The 23274-nt window shown below is 39.7% G+C and overlaps 1 protein-coding gene across 3 annotated transcripts in view; it reads right to left on the bottom strand.

Moving 5' to 3' along the window:
* Positions 1 to 13116, bottom strand: part of LOC146003155 (uncharacterized) — a 72209-nt gene extending 59093 nt beyond the window's left edge. The window contains exon 1 of one of the 3 annotated variants that reach the window (XM_083141370.1): positions 13097 to 13116. The gene's annotated coding sequence lies outside the window, so the exon portion shown is untranslated. The other 2 variants (XM_083141357.1, XM_083141350.1) reach the window with 2 other exon arrangements.
* Between the last annotated feature and the right edge of the window lie 10158 nt (positions 13117 to 23274).

Raw genomic sequence — 23274 nt, forward strand, 5'->3', positions numbered from 1 at the left:
GAGCAATGATATATTTTGAATTAATTTGAGAGAGCCACAGATTTGATTGCTGGAAGGAAACTAGAGTAACCCTAAAGTGAGCTTCGCGGCCATGTTGGTGTCATGTGGTTTCATGTTTCAAGCTAACCAATGGCGAACAGATGATCTTTGTTGGTCTCATACTAAATGTCAGAGTATCATATCGAAAGGAAGGGAATAATGATTGGACCGACCATAAATTTTTGGTATGTAATTTCAGGTTTTCCAGCATAACTTTACGAAATTTCACACCTACATTTTTTGTCTATAATAGATTGTTTCCTATTATTTCTCCAAGACAATCTGTCGAAAACAATTTTTAATTCTTGTAAAGCTGTCCATGGAAGATCTCGCCAAAGAAATTCCCGAAGCTCGAATTCCGCGCTGCGCATGAGCGTTCTTTGTGAATGTCCCTTCACCAATTTCACATAGCTAATCATCACTCATCCTCATCCTCGCAATTAAGTAAAAAGCGCTAAATAATAAAAATACGAAACACGAATATTTATTGTTAGTTAGTTATAGCCGTCGTCTCAAAACTGGTTGCCCTATTTTAGATGTCAAGAGAGGTGGCCTTTTTTAGAAGTCAAAGGAGGAGTAATCGACAATCAGACCCACTATTATGCTAAATGGTAATTGTTACTTTCAGACAGTAATTTATCCGTCAAGCTCTCCTAGCACTACCTCCCAAACTTAACATGGCACCCCGTAATTTCTTTTCGTAGAAGAATTTGTCATTTCGCCCTCCTAAGATTGTTCTTACACACCCTACCACGACACATTATCTTCGATCATAAACATCCTAGACAAGAGCAAAACAGGACGAGGTAGAATAGATCCGTTTTATTTGCTAGGAAGGAAGGATTGACGCGTTTTTGTGGACAATTTCCTCCATTGATTTTGTAGACAATCACGAAACAACTATGGTCACTTCTTCGTTGGAGGAGAAGCAGGTTTCTTGTGGCCAAATATTTAGAGCACAGACTTTTGCAACAAAATAGCAACTAGGCTAATACACACACACACACTCATATATATATATATATATATATATATATATATATATATATATATATATATATATATTTATATATATATATAGGGCTCGAAAAATCCCGGTCGCCATGGCGACTAAAAATTTCAGCCTGGCGACTGTGATTTTTTTGCTGTAATATGTACGAAACTTTGAAGATTCTAAGTTCAAATTGCAGTGCACCGTAAGTTAGCAATTTTTTTTTATCAACGTTGTGAACATTCCATAGATTCAGTAACAATTTCTTACTCTTTGTCCCCCATTTCCTACTTTCTCAAATAATTTACCGATGTTTTGAATACCGCGATGCTCAGCTTTTTATACAGAATGTTTCAAAAGTCGCACAACCCAAACTTTGAAAATGTATATCATGAAAACCGTAAGAGATATTTACACCGGGTTTTCTGCATTATAAAGCCTCAACCATTGAAATATTTTTCATTGCATAAAGCTATCAGTTTACGCCATACAAAAAATTAGATAAATTAATAACTGGTGGAAGCCAGGGATAAAATTTTTTCCAGAAATGAACTTTTGAGTGAGAAAAGATGTCTGATGACTGATACAATGTCAATCTATCATTTACGACCAATATTGGTCATGTGCAATATTTGATGCATTTTTGACTGACGATTTTATGGTTCGGGTGAAAAAGTGACATTTTTGGGACATATCTCCGTAGAGCAGATCGAAATATTGTCAACAAACGCATGCAACATGTGCCTAAGTATTGGCCATACATTTACATGAAAAATCATAAATCAAGATTTTGTGCCGAAATTGAACTCTTGAGAGAATTCTAGACTGACCCTGGTTATCCTGAATTCTCTTCGCTCATTTTCGCCGCTACTGTGACTGTTTTTTTTAATTGATTCAGCATGGCGTATACATTGGAGCAGCGTGTGTGCTTTGCTGAAGAGTATTTTACTACTAATTCTTACACTCAGGTACAAGAAGTTTTCAAAGAAAAATACCCAGCTTCTGCTGTACCTCACAAAGCAACTGTTTTACGACAAGTCAAACACCAACAAATGATCCCACAAATTGTCAAGAGTTGGTATTTATTGTTGAAAATCAATTCTCAGATGTTCTCTTAACAATGTTTTTTCAAATAATGTAATTGCTTTAATTTGGATAAATGCTAAAATAAAATTATTAACCCAGTGATCAGTTTAGTGCAGAAAACCAGGTGTAAATATCTTAGTAGGTGGTTTCCTGGCGCCTGATTTTCAGAGTTGGCGCTTAGTTTTGAAGAACATTTTTCGAGCATTGTATATATGTGTATATATATACAGGGTGACTGGAAATTAGATGTATTCCCTGAAAGGGGTTAAAGTAGAGACAATTTGCAATAAATTTGACCATATGATACCCCGTCCGAAAATTAGTAGTTTTCGAGATAATCGAATTTCTATTGTTTTTTTTTAAAAAAAAATTACAATTTTCCACATAAAAAGATGAATTGAGAAAAAACTGCTCATTGTATGGAACTTATTTCAGGGTTTTCTGATAGCTAACAAACAAGTGGTTCGTTGAAAAAAAAAAAGTTTTTCCCAAATAACAATCACATGTAAGTAACGGGTGGGTCTAAATTTACAAGTGGTGATAAAAAATGCACTCTTAGTTTACTTGGCAACTTATTAATAACAAAAATGGTATGACACGAAGCGTACAAATTACTTAAATTACTTCCTTGTGTCATCTGCTATCCAACAAGGTTCAAATGTTGCTAACATTCACATTTGTGTACAAGAAATAATACTTCATTCATCTTCATGTGAATGGAATCAATGAACAATACAATTAAAGAACATTACACGTCTTGCTCAAAGTGGGCACCTCCGTTACGAATGCAGGCACTCAGGTTTTTACGGACGTAACTCGTGATGTGATGGTGTCCTTGATGTGTTGACCAGCTGTTAAGATCCTCTCCCTGAGCTCTTCTTGCGAGTTTACCGGTGTCTTGTCATGTGGCTCCAAATGTAAAAGTCGCAAGGCGTCAAATCGATCTGGGGATCGAGCCGGCCAGGGAGTCGGGCCGCCTCGGCCAATCCATTCCTTTGGGTAATTTTCATCCAGACAGTGTCGCACGGCCAGGCAGAAGTATGGATGGGAGTCATCAATAATCATTTGATCGAGCCATTTTTCCTGCCCAAAATCTTAAATGGCATCCCTTACGAACATTTTTTGAGGAACGGGATGGCAATGTTGTTGGAGGATGTGCCTCTAGCTACAAGACGTGACATGATTTATCAGCATGATGACTGCCCAGCTCGATCCCCAGATCGATTTGACGCCTTGCGACTTTTACATTTGGAGCCACATGACAAGACACCGGTAAACTCGCAAGAAGAACTCAGGGAGAGGATCTTAACAGCTGGTCAACACATCAAGGACACCATCACATCACGAGTTACGTCCGTAAAAACCTGTGTGCCTGCATTCATAACGGAGGTGCCCACTTTGAGCAAGACGTGTAATGTTCTTTAATTGTATTGTTCATTGATTCCATTCACATGAAGATGAATGAAGTATTATTTCTTGTAAACAAATGTGAATGTTAGCAACATTTGAACCTTGTTGGATAGCAGATGACACAAGCAGGCGCGTGCCCAGGATTTTCGTAAGGGGGGGGGGGGTTATGAATCCAACACATTTTCCAGTTCACAGGTCAAATTTCTTGTTATAAATTAGATAATTAATATACTTGGATTTTACCCCAATGAACGCAATCAATGTATTTGCTATGGATGCTTCATGTTTTTATTGCATCACATAAAAGCACCTGCTTGAATATTTCCAAATTATTAATATTTTATATTTAATTGCTCAAATATAATTTGTAAACAAAAAATATGTACACTCAACATTGTAACAACATTAAAGAGATTAAGACAGACTACTTGATGTCTTAAAGACAGTAACAAATAAGGTACCACAGTTCAACAATTTAAATTCTGAAATTTAGGCATCGAGGTTTCTATGCGAGTTCTGACAATATGTCGTCACAAGTAACTTTTATATTCCGGTGAATGTTCAGAGCAGCTAACCCATTTAATCTTTCTTCGCAAATGGTATTTCGAAGATAGGTCTTCAACCGCCTCAAAGTTGAGAATGATTTCTCATTTGATGTTGTTGTTACCGGGATTGTACATAATATGCGCAAACGTGTGTTTACCCAGGGAAATATTACTTCACTGCACATATCAATTGCTTCAAGAGCATTTACTGGACGTCTTTGCATTGCTGCAAGATGACGATACCGCAGTTTCATTTCAGTGTGAGCGTCGTCGCCTTGTAATCAAGGTTTCCCGGGTTCAATACCCTGAGGAGGCTCATAGTGGTTCGGATCTCACTTTAAACTTTAGGTCCAGTCCCGATTAGCCTTACTGTGCATAAAGTGGATTTAAAACATCAATTCAATCAACATTGTACTTGTTGTGGAGATGATTTTGCTAAATATTGTGTACATTTTTGGCATTGTATTATTATATAATTGGTCAAAACATTTGTTTGACAGTCGACAAACAAATACGAACCCCTTCAGTAATTAACATTTTCTACTACAGTGTCATTAATATGTCATATTCATTTTCATATTAGGTCTATGGAGAGGAATTTTGTATGTTGTTAACGTTATGGAACTGAGAAACCAACTGTTGAAGGGGTCACTCCCCCTTCTTTTCCGAAGCCCAGTACCGCACCACAGGATCTGTCACTGAGCCCGACAAAATCTTGCCAGACGGTGCTCGAAATGGAAATTCGTAGCCGAAAAGGGAGGGGATATTTGATTGATTTTGGAGATACGAGGGGGTACATCCTTGTATGGATCAACATGGAGACAATACAGTATGTGGAGGATGCTCAATATGCAAATTATTCTAATTGGGGGTATGCTTTGTGAAACTTTCTTAACTGGAGGCAGCATCCCCTACTTGGACCACTGATGCCAGAAAAGATGCTTTCAGAAAATGAATTTATTACTGCACACGCATATTACTTATTGTATTTGTTGCGTTTGTACAAGAAAAATATTCAGAAGATTTGTAAGGAATATTTACAGTTCATAGGATGCCTACCTAGTCTATCCCGTGTCGTAATACAAATTTTATCCCTTTCCTACAAAATAATAAAACTGTCCATGGCAACCGTGATTTTATAATGTGGTTGCATACATATACACTGTATAGTAGCACCAAGCTTTCTGGGACCTCGGAAAATACGTGAACCACAGGCTTCCCCGTGGCTTTAACTAGCGACACTAGTGCCACTGCTCCGACGCCAGGGTTTCAAATACCTTGGTGGATCTATAAGATAGGTAATATCGTTTTTCGAGGGTTCGTGAACAAAACAAAAAGTAAATGATTTTAAAGTCCATTTTATATTCCGATACGTTAATCGGGACTGGACTTAAAGTTTAAATCGGGATACGTACCACTGTGCATTGCACCTTCACAGGGGATCAAACCCAGGACCTCTTTGATTAAGCCACCATCGGCGAGGCCCCTGAAATCATTGAGGAAACTTGTTCATCTTCATGTTCTCTCGCCCTGCAAAAGTGTATTGGTGATATAGGGCGACATCCTACACACGTCTTCCAGACGTACACACGCGGGCACACCCCTCCCCTGCACACACCCGATTGTATGCTTACAGCACATGCTGTGCCCTCCCAGAAAAACAATTCTAAACCCGCCTATGGATATATCTGCTATCAAATAATGAACGTCACTTACCTCGACAGTTCCTTGACATAATTTTGCAACAAGGTTTCCAATATCTTCTGTTATGCCTTCTTGTTGAATATCAAGAGTCTGAAAGTTCGCACGTTTCACTCTCGCAATTCGGATGGAATTCCTCTGAACTTAAATCGATCTTTTCTGAGCTCTATGTGTGGAAGGTGAAGCTTCCAACTTCCATTTTTTTTGTTTCTTTTGGAAATAATCTAATAATGTATTTTTCCTCTTTTCTCTATCCATCTTTAGTTCCACGTCAAAAATCTATTACACACGCAGAAATGTAACACACAACACGACCACTTCGACTTGCTACCTTGCAGACTGCAACTCGCTACAACCCCAGTGAACACCAGGACTTGGGACAAAGATACCGGGCGGTCGAATGTCTGAACCATGCATCCAGCTTGGTCCAGCTCAAATTACGTCACCAGTGTTGACAGCAACCAGTAGTGTCAGTGTCAGTAGTGTTGGCAACTGCTAAATTATTTACGCAGAAATTCAAGTGAGATCTTTCACAAATGTTACAAGAAAATTCAATAAACTGAAGGCTGGAAATTGGTTGAGAAGAAAATATCTAATTTGTAAAGAGCACAAGAGTAAAACGTATAATATTTTGGCATATTAATTGTTTTTATTTTGTTTATGAAACTGACTGGGCCAGTTGGGCTATATAACGCATCCCTCACCCCCTCCCTTCCTCCCGGCACGCTATTATACAAAACATCGTTTGCCTCCTTCGTAAAACCATGCTTCGCTACTGCCTGCAACAATTATTATTATTATTATTATTGATATTTTGAAATAAATATGCATCCAGGTGCGATATAAGATTTTGGCTTACTTTGCCTACTAATTGTAGTGATTCAAATCTCACAGAACTTTGCTCTGCTGGCATAAATGGTATAAGAAGGGGAAAGAAAGAAAAAGGGAAGTTAGCAGCACTGTCGTAACAGGAAAGGGAGGGTCATTCTCCTAAAAGGGTCATCGTGGGTGAAAGAAAGGGGAGGAGGGATTCCTTCAGTTCGCATTCCAAGGGTTACGGCTCTTTTCTTGACCATACTGAGAAGGAAATTCTCCTTCCTTTTCAGTGACTAAGGAATGAATGAATGCCTGTGCATTGCTGTAACTCAACTCCAATATTATCAAAAGTAATTGAAGAAGCAATACATTTCTCATTGCCAAATGTAAACATTTTACAATATTGGCAATTTGGTACTGAAACACATTTATGAAATAAAATTTATTTTTGCTTTGAATTTTTTTAAATGACGAAACCAATGGGGGGGTTTTAACCCCCACCAACCCCCCCCCCTGGGTACGCCACTGGACACAAGGAAGTAATTTAAGTAATTTGTACGCTTCGTGTCATACCATTTTTTTTATTAATAAGTTGCCAAGTAAACTAAGAGTGCATTTTTTATCACCACTTGTAAGTTTAGACCCACCCGTTACTTACATGTGATTGTTATTTGGGAGAACTTTTTTTTTCAACGAACCACTTGTTTGTTAGCTATCAGAAAACCCTGAAATAAGTTCCATACAATGAGCAGTTTCTTCTCAATTCATCTTTTTATGTGGAAAATTGTAATTTTTTTAAAAAAACAATAGAAATTCGATTATCTCGAAAACTACTAATTTTCGGACGGGGTATCATATGGTCAAATTTATTGCAAATTGTCTCTACTTTAACCCCTTTCAGGGAATACATCTAATTACCAGTCACCCTGTATATATATATATATATGAATAAATCTTGTCTTAAATTAAAACACCATTGAAATTTAAACACATCTTGAAACAGGCCCGTAGCTAGAGGGGGGCAGGGGACAACTGCGCCCCTCCCTGAGAGCCTACTTTGCCCCCCCCCCTGTGAAAAATACAGAACACATTCCTACCTGGAATTCTCACTAATCTTTACAATTATATCATGTGTTACTCTAGCAACATAACAAAGACACTTATTGATTTTATGATTTATTAGGGTGTATAGGATTCCGTATAATGTCGTATCAGGATTGGGAGGAAAAATTCCCGTCCAGATTCAGACTTCGGGAAATGATTTTGCAATATTCAGTATCTAGAACAGTTGTGACAGTTTGAGTAGTCTTGTATTAAAGGTGCCTAATGTGTTTGGATGTTTTTCTTGGATGTGTTGCTATGAACACTGAACTGCTTAAATTTTTGTTTCCCAAGTCTACCCTTTGATAATAGTGATTCATGTGGCAGAAAGAGGGAGTGGATATTTGATTTTTGTTACTTAGCGGTGCTTTACTGCCACTTGTAGCTAATCGCAACAATGAGTGATGACGTGACATTGATGGAGACACTCTTAAACAGTGCCGCAACCACAGGGGGCCAGGGGACATTGTCCCTCCCCCCCGACCTTGCACGGAAGTAAATTCTAGGGGAAGCAAACATTGAAGTAAAAAAAAACAAGACTAGGAGAATCTAAGAATAGTAGGACAATTGGGTACTCATGATGGAATTAGTTTCTATGTGTTCCTCGCATTTTTCTTCCAGACGGCCAAGGGCACTTTCAAGGGGCACAGATGGGCAATTGCCCCCCTCGATTTCAAATTTTATACAAATAAAAATACATTAAGGTTCTGCAGAGAGGCCCAAAGCTGTTGGTACATATTAATCATCTATTAACATTATTCACCTGTAAATATCAAGTATAGATACAGTCCCTATTAGCCTATTTATGTTAAACTTTATATTCTTTTGGCAATCTGGAAAGGTCATTATCGAAATATTGCTATTTGATGTTGCTCGAAGTTGTTGTTGTTTTTTTCTTATTTTCTTTCTGTTACTTATCTCTTTTGGCGGAGGGGGCCAGTGCCTCTGTGTACCCTGTCATATCTGCCAATGCGTCACAATATATTAAAAATTTGGCCCCTCTAGGATTGACTTCGCCCCCCTACAAAGAATTCCTGGCTATGGGCCTGTCTTGAAAGAATAAAAAGTTCAATATGTAGATTGCCAACCTGATGAGAAATATGGAGGAACATTTTGAAACTCTGCTAAGGCTGCACAAACCAGGCACGTATCCAGGAATTCCTTTCGGGGGGGGGGGGCTCAACACCATTTTTTTAAGGTGTATAGTAAGAACCTCACAATTGTATGTTTAAGACCAGTGGTGGCAATTGGGTTCCAAAACAAGGGGGGCGGGGCGGAGGGTGGTGCAAAGAAAGTTTACTTTCTCTTGGTAGACAAGGCTTAACATTAAGAGCCCATAACGTTGAGGCAAAATAATGGGGAGCAACTATCCCTTAAATCGTCGCCACTGTAAGGCTGTCATTTCAATCAGAACGTAAAATCGGAACATTTTTTACTACTTGACTCCTCTGTTTCCATTCATTAACATTGTGTGCCGGAACCATTTCAGTATGCGTGTTTGTCCATTTCTTCTCATCAAGCATAAAAACATCTATGGTGTCTTGAAGTGTTTTACGAAGCTGTTACACATGCACGGTATGGACAATCCACTCGACAACGCGAGATTCAAATTGTGGGCTGCGAACTGGACGCAGACAGCTCTCGAATTTGTATCTCTGATTTGAGCCTGAACACCACTAACGTGTCTTGTCTTCCCATGTTTGCAGCTCTTATAAAAGCCGAAACCCACCAAATTGTTCAGATTCAGGCCTTAGCACTCACAAGTGTTCAAAAATGCCTGTCACAGCTTCCGCTGTCTTGTCATATATCGACACGAAACAAAGGAAGTCTTCTCGAATACAGCTGGATCACGAAACAATTAACGCACAATGAAAACCCTTCCGTTCCCAACACATCTAATGTTTCGTCTCCCAGTATGATGAAATGCTTATTCATTTATCTCCAGTGACGTGTACAAGGGAGGGTTGGTGAGGTCATAACCCCATTTGACCCAGTATTCCTCTTTTTTTTGTAAAAAAAAAAAGAAAAACGTCAAAGACAGGGAAAAAATGGCAAAATCAGGACTGACCACCAAAAATAGTATGCTTAACCCCTCTCCCTTCCGAAAATCCTGGGCACACCACTCTTTATCTCGGACACATTTTTTTAAATCAACTCACCAGAAGTTTTTATCATTCCGTATTGGAGATTGAAGTAAAATTCGTTCTTCCTGCAGGTTTGGATATGATCCTTTAGGTGTTGTCGTCTGCCTGCCTTCACACCTAACCTTAACAAGGCCCTAATTTTCCATCCTTGTGACTTGGATTTTCAAGACTAAGGAAGGTTTCAGACCGAAGGGACACGCGATACATGTCGATTGGAATGGGCCAATCAACAGCAACGTTTCACACCGTACTGACACAAAAGGCCGCACAAACCTAATTTCGACTTGTGAAATCCTCAGGCGACACGATGTGAAATCTCCCTTATTAGGCCACTGTCATTGTCACCTTGAAGTAGTAGCTCTTTTTGACCACAGAAGAAAAAAATTCTCCTCAACCGGTGGGAATGCTCCTCAGTTTTCTTCTCTCTCCTATGTGTTCTGTGCTTGTTCACTATACAGGCAACACCTTACGATTTGATATACGCAGGACATGTACTATGTAGACATTTTAACGAAAAATCGGTTGAAGTCAAGGATGGCTAGGTGGCTCCGTTGGTAGAGCCCTGATTCGGATCCTGGAAGAGCCTGCAATTTCCGCCTAAAATGTCTACATATGCAAAATCTTCTTGCTTTCTCTTCTCGACATTCATAACATTTTCGGCTGTCTCTTTATGTTTAAATTTAGGCTTAAACAAAATAATTTTTTATACCATGAAATTCTCGGACTGCATATACGAAATTTAGTTCTGGCAAAACTAAATCATCACTCAAAACTTTGATTTTCAGTTGATCTATGCAGCTTATTTTTGTTTTAATAAACCACTCCAATATCCGGTACTGCTTAAATATTCACTTTAAAGAGAGAGAGAGAGGGGGGGGGCTTGATCTATTCGGCCCTCGACCCGAACTAGCACTACATTGAGGCCCCGGAAGTTCTACTGTCGTCAATATCTTCATTTTCGAATCACTATATCTTATAAAGCAACCAGATGACGCTGACTGATCACTAATCGACTGTATGAATTGTCACACTTACCTCTGAAATCTCATTAACCGATTCTTTGTAAAGATCAACCGAAAAATTGAATCCGCGTATTTATATCCTCATTATATTCTAGAACGTTCCACAGATAAATCGATTCGTTAATATTGCCAGTAGTTGACTCCTCTCATTCAAGAACGTACCCTCTCCCGCCTTCCAGAGATTAGAAATTACAACGAATCGCCCTATGTGTGGCGCTACCTTTGTGTTGCAGCATCCAAATGCTGACAAGTCTCTACATAGTGCTCAAGTGCGCTGCGACAACACCGAAAGCTCAAGAAAAGTTTACATGCAATATTATCAACAACAGGCTTATAGAATATTCTCCGTCTTGCCTCGATAATTATTTCTCTGAGCTTTATAAATTTATTATCTTCACATTATTCAGACGCCAAAAATCTAATTTTATCTAGTGTAAATTGAAAAATTTCCTGAGGGGGGTGGGTACGAGCTATCTCATCCCCACCTTGGATACGTGCTATTAACAATAACGAGGGTATAAAACATTCTCAGTCTTGCCTCGATAATTATTTCTCTCGTTAAATTATTTTCACATTATTCAAGAAGCTAAAAACCTAATTTTATCTAACGTAAACTGAAAAATTTCCTGGGTAGAGGGTCGAGCCCCCTGTGCCCCATCTTGGATACGTGGTATTATCAATAACAGGGTTACGGAACATTCTCCGTCTTGCCTCGATAATTATTTCTCTCCTCAAATTATTGTCATATTATTTTATTTCATACCACAAGAAACAAAAAAAAAAACTCATTTTATCTAGTGTAAACCTAAAACTTTCGGGGGGCTCGAGCCCCCTAGGCCCCCCCTCTGGATACGTGCCTGGCACAAACATTAACGCTACATACATACATAGATACGTAAAAATACTGTTTCTCGGGAACTGTTACAAGAAAACGAACCCTCTTATTTTGGAGTATTGAAGAGGGACTTCAACCCCTAAAAAACCTCCGCTGTGTCAATAATAAAAATACATTGTGATGATTATGAACAATTTCGTTTCAGCTACTTGGAATGAATTGACAATGCATAGATATTTTTTTTATGTTCATGAACAAAGTTCTCGGAGGACTTGCTGGTCGGTAAACACCCAGATCGACTTATTGAATATTGCATTTAATGGGTGAAATACAAGAAACGAACATATTCTTAAATGCAAATTAAAATTGCTGAGTTGTTCCAGTCAACAACTTTATACAGAGTGGGCCATAAGTCACGAAGTGATTTCAAGAGTTAATAATGTCTCTGTTAATAATTAGACATTTACGTAATTACTTTTCACGCATAAGCGTAAAGGAATCTCTCCTACCGTATGTAATGTGCATAGAGCAAACAGTCAATACATTCAAACAATGCACATAAAAGTTATGAACTGTTGAAATCCCTTCGTGACTTATGGTCCACCCTGTATAAAAACAGGGTTTGACCAAAAAAACAAAAAACTTTCGCCTCCTGCACTCTATGTCCGCCAGGTGGATTGTCCGAGTCTCAGCCGGTGTGCCGGAATGCCGCACTCAGTCTGCCTACACGCGAAACAATGTGTCTTCTCTTCGTAGCCACTTAAATTCTACTTTGGGCGATGATGTGAGATATCATTTATTCCTTGAAGAACGTTTATACTTCTCGTCTTAACTTCTTTCAACATTCATCTCGGATCACTTACATCACACTGCGAAAAAGATCGGCCAAGTTTTCTTTGTCTGCGTAAGTTACTGGAATAAAATGACCCAGCGATTCCCAGCCTTTATGAGGTCTCACAGTACTTTTGGTCCATCGCAGGCACGTATCCAGGAATTCCTTTCGGGGGGGGGGGGCTGAACACAATATTTTTAAGGAGTATAGATATAACCTCACAATTGTATGTTTAAGGCCAGTGGTGGCGATTGGGTTCCAAAACCGGGCGGAGGGAGGGTGGTGCAAGTAAAGTTTACTTTCTCTTGGTAGGCAAGGCATAGCATTAAGGGGCCATAGTATGGAGGCAAAAAATGGGGAGCAGCTATCCCCTAAATCGTCGCCACTGTTTAAGGCTGCCATTGTATTCGGAACTTTTTTATCACTCGACTTGTTACGTACCTCTCAGTCTAACCTGGAATTTTGCCTTCGCTCCCCATGTCGTGTCAAAAGACTCCAGCGATCACAAGGCGTGGAAATGAAAACTTACTACTTCACCTTAATGTAAGGTATATCTTTGAAAACACACACTTACAGCAATCAAATGAACATTAAACCACATATAATTATTTCGACATTTTCCTGCCACTAATAACCCGTTGCTATCGTGATTTTAGCTTGTTGATCAATCTCTCAATTTTTTAAATGTTGCCAGGTTCTGGTACATCAAGAGTAGTTTATCTGTCCATCTCACACTAGTTGTCTATGACGTCATTAATATTTGCCAAATTAAAAAGTGAACAAACACAACATTTCAACAAAACAATAAAGAATCACAGTGTAATGTCCAGGGCATTACAGACTCCTGTTCCCATGCATTAACATTGCTTGCCGGAACCATCTCAGTATGTGTGTTCGTCCATTTCTTCTCATCAGGAATCGAAACATGTATGGTGTCTTTGAGTGTTTTAACGAAGCTGTTACACATGCACGGAATGGACAATCCATCCTATAGCGCGAAATTCAAACTGCGGTTTGCGAGCTGGACGCAGACAGCTCGAATATTTCTCTCTGAATCGAGCCTGAACACCTCTAATGTGGCTTGTCCTCCCATGTTTGCAGCTCTTATAAAAGCCGAAAACACCCCAAATTGTTCAAATTCAGGCACTTGCAAGTGTTCAAAATTGCCTGTCAGAGCTTCCGCAGTCTTGTCATATATCGGCACGAAACAAAATACAGCTGGATCGCGAAACAATTAATGCACAATGAATTCCCTTCCGTTCCCAACACATCTAATGTTTCGTCTCCCAATACGATCAAATGCTGCCTCCCCGATGGCGCAGTGGTAGCGTCGTCGCCTTGTAATCAAGGGGTCCCGGGTTCGATACCCGGTGGAGGATCCCACTTTAAACTGTAGGTCCAGTCCCGATTAGCCTTACTGTGCATAAAGTGGACTTAAAACACCAACTCAAACCAATGATCAAATGTTTACTCATTTATCTCCAGTGACGTGCCCAATGGAGGGTTGGTGGGGTCATAACCCCATTTGACCCAGTATTCCTATAAAAAAATAATTAAAAAATGTCAAGGACAGGAAAAGATGGCAAAATGAGGACTGACCACAAAAAATAGCATTTTATTCTAGAACATTCCGCAGATAAAACGATTCGTTAATATTACCAGTAGTTCGATTCCTTCTCTTATTCAAGAACGTTCACTCTCGCGCTTTCCAGAGATAAAAAATTGCAACGAATCGTCCTACTCGTGGCGCTACCTTTGTTGTGCAGCTTCCAAAATCTGACAAGTCTTTACATACTATTGCTCAAGTTCGCTGCGACAACACCGAAAGCGCAAGAAAAGTTTACGTGCAACATTATCAACAACAGGGTTATAGAACATTCTCCGTCTTGCCTTGATAAGTATTTATCTCCTTAAATTATCGTCACATTATTCAAGAAGCCAAAATCTTAATTTCATCTAGCGTAAACTTAAGGGGAGCTCGAGCCACCTGATCCCCATCTTGGATACGTGCTATTAACAATAACAGGGTTATAGAACATTCTCCGTCTTGCCTCGATAATTATTTCTCTCCTTAAATTATTGTCACATTATTTTATTTCACACCACAAGAAACCAAAAACCTCATTTTATCTAGTGTAAACCGAAAACTTTCGGGGGGACTCGAGCCCCTTAAGCCCCCCCCTTGGATACGTGCCTGGTCCATCGTGATTTTGTTCGCGGTGCCCAAAGTGAGAAAATACATAATAGTCCAGGGGCATATGTCAATATTTCATAGTCCGTGGGTTTCTGAATGAAGGGAATATAATGACTACCGGTGATACGTTGATAGTGTGGTACACAATTATGTACTACCAGGTGTTTTGCCCGCAGTTGTGGCACATGGCCTGTGTGACGTCATAAATCCAAGATGGCTGCCGCGTCATGCACTAACTAAGAATATCCATCATAACTCCATTAAGAGTGTTTTTTGACAAATTTTATTCAGATATTTTTATTCAGAATTGAAAAAGGAACAAAATTGATTCTAACAGTTTTTTTTATATCTTGCACTGTTATGGAGATACATCCAGTGAAACTATTTCGTGCCCTTTTCTGCAAGGATTCTAATCGTATTTCACAGTTTTCTTGACATTTTGTCATATAAAGGGGAAACATTACTGCCTGTGATGTTTTGTTGATGACTACTATTGTGGCGTATGGCCTGTGTGTGACGTCATACATCCAAGATGGCTGCCTCAGCAGACATTAACAAAGAAAAACGACCATAACGCCTTTAGGAGTCATTTTGACCATTTGTAAGTTTGTTGGGTTTTGCACGAAGGGAAGACATGTGTATGGAGGATGCTTTCATTTGAAGGCATGCAATCATGCATAACTACAGGTGTTTTCCTGGAAAATGTGTCAGAGACCATACATGACGTCCGAAATCCAAGATGGCCGCCATAGAGGATCTGCACATAACATACTGTCCATATCCTGATTTAGAGTTCGTTATCAGATTTTTGTAGAGGCATTTTCTGTTAATTATTAAACAGTGAAAAATAGTATTATAATTTTTATAAATACAGTAGTATCCAAAAGTTAAGCGTAACTTAGATATGAGAAAATGTTTTATTAATGAAGTTCCAGAACATAAAACATAGTGAAAATTAATCAAAAGGTGTGTATGGGGTGAAGTTATCCCTAACAGCTACACAACCTTGCAAACAATTAGCATGCTATCTATTTACAAGGTGGTTCAAGAGCTCTGCGGGCAGCTGGTTCCATTTCCCGCGAAGAGCAGTGCGGAGCTCTGGAAATGTCCTTGGTGGAGGATCGCCGGCTAACTCGTCTCCTTAAGATATTACAGGATTTATATCTGGGGACCTCGGTGGCCAGTCCGTGAGGTGGATTTATTCAATTTTAAGAAAGTCATTCACCAATTTGGTTCGATGCGCACATGTATTATCATCTTATCATCCTTGAAGATGAAGTCCGGGCCGACTGCGCCTCTGAAAAGTCGTACATTTTGTTGGAGTACCTTGTTTCTGTGCCTCTGGGCAGTTACAGTACCTCCAGCAGATACGTGCAGCTCCGTACGCCCATTGAGCATGATGTCTTCCCATACCAGTATTCCACCTCCACCAAACTGATTCCTTTCCACGATATTCCTTGGATTAAATCGTGATCGAGGATCTCTCCAGATTAATGTGCAACGGGAATAATTTTGCAAACTGAATCTGGACAGATCTGTGAAGAGCGCGTTCCTCTATTCTTTCAGGGTCCAATTTCGATGATGTTGTAAGCGGGGCCTTCTGTGCAATGGATCAAGCGGGACGAACACTACTGAACATGTGGCATAGAGACAAGCTGTCCTGAGTCTCCGGTACACAGTTTGATGAGAGAAACTCTAACCCCTGAGGCGGCTGCAAGCTCTGAGGACAGTTGTCTTGCAGGCATCGTCAGGTTTCGTCGTGCAGTTAAAGCCAGATATCGGCCCTGTTGTAGGTTGTTACTCGTTGACAACCTTGTTCCGGCCTACCACGAACATCTACTGTGTCTTGGAACCGTCGGTAAGGCCTGGAAATGACTGTGACTTCAGTCTGTGTTTGACCTGCTCCCAGGCTTCCGATGATTCTTCGCTGACGTCTTTGTGCCATGTTCTTAATGTACATTGCACACTTTACCAAGATTGATTGAATTGCTTTATTTTACTTCGCTTTTTGTGCCACTTTTGGCTAATTTGCGAAGATGGGGAAGAGTGATGATGTGATGAAATTGATGAATAGATACTCACAAACATCCATGCCCATCCGGGATTCGAACCCGAGACCCCTGGCGCCGTAGCGCGATGTGCTAACCACTCCGCCACGGGGGCCGACTACTTTACCAAGAGATTGCCCTCCGATCACAGTGAGTGTTTGATACAGAATGAGGCACTCTAATTCTGAAATGCTGTGTTTTGTTTACCTTTCAATCACGAGCCTATTTAGCACTAGCAGTAATGTTACCTATGCGCGTAAGGTGAGTTACACTCATTGATTAATATTTGTGGTGATCGTGCAAATCTACCCTTTCCATTTTTCCACTTTTTGGACACTACCGTATTACGCTAAAGGAGTAATGTCGTCGCCTGTGACTTCCTCCTTCAACATTCTCTGGAGCTCTAGGTGGTGTCATATGACAGGAATGATCTTCTTGTCATCCACATTTTCTATCTTTTCCCCATCAATAGCCTATTGGGCTGGGTAGATTTGAATGTTCCTTTTATAGTGTTATTTAACTCCAATACTTGGAAGTAACTCCTTTTAATCAGAATTGTTTAGGTGAATTAAAGATCTGATTTCTAACTTTCTCAGCGTGAAATATTATGTAGTCACTGATGGAGGGAAGGGGGAGCTGATGGGGCTACAGCCCCTCCAGAAATTTTGAGAGAATTAAAATTTTCGAATTAAAGCAGTTGAAGAATTCTGGAAAACCAAAGTGGTAAATGCAAACTCCCCTTAAAATGACTTCCGATTACCATTTTTGTATTTTAACAACTTTTAAAACGAAGGTTAAAAACGGTAATTGCACAATATATTATATTTATCCGCCTCTACCTAGAAAGCAGCCATGTAATACTAACGTTTACAATTGCAGCTCCCTCTGAAAAAATCCTGCGTACACTAGTGTAAGCCTATGTAGTCATAATAAAGAGTATAGTTTTAAATTAACATTTTATTTATCTAACATCGAACTAGTACCATCATTATGTGTTTACCTTTTTACATTTATATTTTTTTAATATAAACTTACATTTTCATGTGGAATTGTTCTGAAAATGAATGAATATTAGTACATATGCATTATTTTCTCCTAATATAGGAAATTTTACTTTGTTTAGAGCACGATTTCAAAAATCAGGTATTATTTAAGCTCGCAAAGACAACTTTCAGCATATCTGACGTTGCGAGTTCAAATGCAAATATACGCGCATATTGTATTATAAATACAGTTCGTTTATGTTGGTCACGAAACAAGTGGCGTTGGTGCGCATGCTCTAACTGAACAAGTCCAGTGGCAAATAGAGGTGCAGGGTGCAAATGTAAAACCTAATATACACGAACCCAGTAGGTTCGATACCTGGTGGAAGCACATAGTGGTTCGGATTCCACTTTTAAACTGTAGGTCCAATTTCGATTAGCTTTCCTTTGCATTAAGTGGATTTTTTTAAAAAAAATCAAACAAACAAACCATGCCAGTCGGCGTGTCAGCAGTTGTCCAGGCTATTGAAATCAATCATGTTTGTTTTGACGGGCAACCTCGCCAGTGACTTGTCTCGTGTAAACACCCCTGCAGTGGTTGCATGCCAGTAGTCACGTGTGATTTTTTTTTGAGTTACAACTTCCCAGCCATTCGATGTCGAATTCTTTTTAATGAAGATCCTGAAAAGTTCATATGAATATATCGGGAAAATGAACATTTTTGGAATTTGTGTTTGTCCCGAGTATCGGAATCGTGAATTTGATTTGATTTTTGTTATTTAGCGTCACCTTTCTTCCACTTTTGGCTAATTAAATAAATTATAATAGTGGGCTAATAATATTATTTATTGGACTTTTATTTTTATGATTAATAAGTAGAACCTATGAGGGTGGATGATGATGTGAAGAAATTGATGAAGGAACACTCATGCCCAGGCTGGGATTCGAACCCGGGGCCCTTGGAGTCGTAGCGTGCTGTGCCAACAACTCCGCCACTGAGGGCAGCTCGGAATCGTGAAGCTCGGGGCGCATCATTGCAGTTCATGACACACGAAATGAACACAAAGCTTGCATTCAGCATATTATTTGAAGCTAATAAAATTTCCCTTTTGAAATAAAACACCTCTCGTCTCGGACATTTTGACAAAACTTTTGAGCTGGACGCCAGGCACAGACAAAAACATTTTCCTCGCCACTCATATTATCTTTATATGACCAAACTTTTGCTCTGATTGGCTGTTAACGCAGCATATAGCAGAGCAGCTAGTTGCAACTAGTCGCCAATCGGGTAGCCATAATTTCCAGCCAAGTCCAACTCCAACTAGGGCATTCCTACTGGAAATCCAGTTCGTGTGATTCGATCTTAACTGTCTTCCTAATCGCTGGAAGCCAATCGCATATCCAGCTACTGTCCAACAGCCATACCAGACACTGACAGAGTAGCAGGTTCCGTGAAAATCGCCTGCTGGCGACAGAACACTAAATTAGGGCCTCCTCGATGGCGTAGTGGTAGCGTCGTCGCTTTGCAATGAAAGGGTCCCGGGTTCGATATTCGGTGGATGCACATAGTGGTTCGGATTTCACTTTAAACTGTAGGTCCAGTTCCGGTCCCTTTTGTGCATAAAGTGGACTTAAAACTCAAATTTAACCTAAGTACACTGGATTTTCAAACAAATTAATGTCACCGTTAAATATAGTGACAATCCAATGCACACATATGAAACACTGATTAAAACCCACAGTATTGTTTTTTGCCTTCTCGCGTTTAAATTTGTCCACTTGAGTTAGGCGCATCTTTCACGGTCGAACATTTATCTTGGGGACATCGATAAAGAGCCCCTCCCCGAAAAGTTCATAAACCCTGAAACCATTCTTTCCCCAAGTGTTCAAAGAGAGTGGCGGGGGAAATAGCTTGGAGCTATGTTTTCAGGGTTGTGCCTCAGTGCCAAAAATCACTGCAGAAAAGAGTTGGAAAAAAATCAAAGGACATAAGCCACCGATCGACTCTGGGGTGTGAAGAGTGGTGGGCACGTGTTACTTCACGCTTAGACAAGATAGGAAGGATTGGCTCTTCTTTCACAAACTTATACCCTGTCCCAGCTATGGAGCAAGGCCGCGCATTGCGTCAGAGAAGCGAAGGGAAATCGAGTGGCCAGAGCGAAGCAGTGCACGCTGCTGGGAAGGCTGGTAACTGCAGTCGCTTCCCCCCACTTCACGCAATTCCGTTTCTCCCACGTGTTCATTGGTGGATCCGTTTCGCGTCACCACTTGCGCAGAGACTTGTTTTCGTTTGCCTGCTCCACAGTTAGCTGGGACAAAGTATGCCTACCTTTGTTGCCAGTACTTCCAGTTTCGTAACGCTGTCGCTTTCTAATTAAGGGATTCAGGGTTCGATCTTCGTTGGAGGCACATTCAATGCCGATTAGCCTATATGAGTATAAAGTGGACGGCGTTGTAAGACCAGAATTACCGATAGCTATGTTTTCCATTAGTTTTTCAGCTTCTTTGAACTTTCTTAACGACGAACCATGCTGCCAAGATTTAGTAAACTCAGCAAACACTTGATTGGTATCGCTTTTTCGCATAATTTTGTATGTTCTCACAGGTATGTTGAAAGAATGCATGCTGTTCATCAACAAACATAGGATCTAGAAGAATGCTGATGCTAAGTATAACGTTGAAAGATATGACGCATTGCATGTAAATCTTACCAAGAAAAGTTTGCATATTATTTTACAAGGGACAACACGCGTAATCGTAAGTGTGCGCATGTTTATGTATTTTATACCGAGATGAAAGTGGCTGTGACGTAGGTGTTGAGATTCGTAGTATCAAATCATGTCCAATCTTAAGAAGAATTTCTGCTTACATAAGACTAAGAACATCCTGCTGGTGCCTGTTTATTAGCATAGCGGTGGCGTGAACACAGAATGGGTTGATTGGGTTATATCCACCATTTCTTCAGATTCCTTTCCATTTCTTCCTTCTTTTTTAGAAAAAGAAGTGAACATCGGATAGGTGAAAAGATGGAAAATGTAACATTGACCAGCTGGAAAAAATAATCCCCTACCCACCAACTCCTTCGTTGTGGTCATATAAAAAGTTGGAAATTCAGCAACGAAAAGTTGCACTCCATGCTGTTTGTATGTTTTCATTCAAATTCTTTGTTCTCTTTTTCAGTCTTTTTATACACAGAAAATACACTCTTGATATGTCTGAACAAGTCACAAAGTAAAATTGCATTTGGTTTAGGGAATTTCTTCAACACCATACCGAAGCTTCGAAAGAGACAGAATCTCGGACACCAAGTCTCGGTCTCGAGAAGTCCGAAGGGTGGTCTCGTTCTCGTCTAGATTTTTACAATGCAGTCTCGGTAACGCCCCTATTCAGCAATTTATATTAAGTTGTACGACCTGTAAACTTACATTCACATTGTTGCTTTAACTTTTAACTTATAATTTACCAGAAAGCCGGCCTCCGTGGCAGAGTGGTTAGCACACGACGCCAGGGATACAGGGCTCGAGTCCCGGCCTGGGTGTTCCCTGTGTTTCCTTTCATCAATTTCATCACTCATCCTCATCTTCGCGAATAGCCAAAGTAGCAGAAATGCGAAGTAAAATAAACCAAAACATTAAATCAATAAGTTACCAGAAAAATCATTCTCTCTAAATTATATTTTTACAGAAGTTTTGTTCACTGTGTAGAAATTCAGTTGTTTTACTTCACTTTGAGTTTGAATACATTCTTATAACGATTTTTGATCAGTTCTGGAATACTTCACTGTTAATAATGACCACATATGTACAGGGTGCACACAGTATTGGTCGATTTTGTAAGGACATATTTTCACCAATACTTAAGAGAAATACACTTGAATACCACCATTTGAAAGAGGATTATTTGAAATTTCACACAGACCTTAAATTCATTCGATGTGTGTCCAACGTGAGCCAGGACAGATGTCCTTGTGGTACACCTATTCTCGCCAAACCTTCTCAAGCACGCCGTACCCCGTGGCGGAGTGGTTAGCACATCGCGCTACGACGCCAGGGGTTTCGGGTTCGAATCCTGGTCTGGGTATGGATGTTTGTGAGTGTCCATTCATCAATTTCATCATATCATCACTCATCCCCATCTTCGGAATTAGTCAAAAGTGGCAGAAAAGCGAAGTAAAATAAAGCAAATTAATCAACCTTAACAAGCATGTCTTGTGTGACATTTCTGATGGAAGAGTTGATGAACCTTCCCAGTGTCTGTGAAAGCGGAGGAAAATAAACATCGTCTTTGATGAAACCCCACTGGAAGAAATCGCACACTGCGAGGTCCCGTGACCGGGTGCTTGAGAAGGTTTGGCGAGAATAGGTGTGCGCACATCGAATGAATTTAAGGCCTGTGTGAAACTTCAAATATTACTCCTTCAATTGGTAGTAGTATCATGTATTTCTGTTCAGTATTGGTGAAAATATGGCCTGACAAAATCAACCAATAATTTGTGTGCACTCTGTATAATAGTTTCACGTTCACTTCAATGTATTTTTAACGAATTGTATGTTAAGTCTGCCTGTTCTCTTATTTTGTACAAACTGCTGTAGAAAGGCATAAAGCTGATCTCGGCAGTTAAATCTCCTACATAATAAATTAAAATTACAATTGATATTTGGAGTAGTATTTCCTTCTTTTTGCATGACCTCATTTGTTCGTTGTAAACTTTTAAATAATTTTGGATAAAGAATAATATTTCAATGTCAAAACTACTGTTAGAAGCGCAAAATTTACAATACCGCAATTCTACCATTAAAATGGCTGTTAATTTACAAAAACGCGACACAACTGTTTTTTATAATTTAAATTTGAATATTTTATTGTGCATAAAAGTATATAATGATTATAAATTGCAGTGGTGTGCACCATAATTAGTATATTTTAAAGAAATAACTTACTAAAATGGCATTAATTAGGTTAAGTATGTAAGGCTGTTAATTAATACTTTCTTTAAAAAAAAAAAAATAAGGTACGGCAGTTGGGTGGCAGCGGAAATTGAAGGGCTTACACTGCCATTACTCTAGTCAACTTATTGCAGCGTACTCCATAAAGAAACCAAATTAATTTGAACTATTTTTCCCCTGATGATTGGAAGTGCTCTTCTTTTTGGTCCCAGTTCACGATGCTGCTGCCCCACTATGAAGAGGAAAGACTGCTTTAGAGAAAAATCCTCCGTTACCAAGCAGCTTTCAGAGGCGAGAATAATGGTTCGGAACCTATTATCTAAACATGGAATGCGCCTCCCCTCTGTAAGGATTTCCTCAGGGCTGGTCATTGTAGTGCCATAACGATCTCTGCATTCATAGTTGGAAGCCGTTTCTTCCTTCGGGCGCTCTTGTTTCTTAAGATGGTGATGTCATAAACTGACTTCTGGGAAAAATGGCGTTGAAGAAAAACAGAGCTTTCGCCACGTGTGTTCGTGTGCTGATATTTGCTCCTAGGAATGAGTCAAAAGAAAAAGATCCGTTGCATTGTGTCTTGATGA

Source organism: Lepisma saccharinum, chromosome 1 (assembly GCF_977018435.1).
Source record: "Lepisma saccharinum chromosome 1, izLepSacc3.1, whole genome shotgun sequence".
NCBI lineage: Eukaryota > Metazoa > Arthropoda > Insecta > Zygentoma > Lepismatidae > Lepisma > Lepisma saccharinum.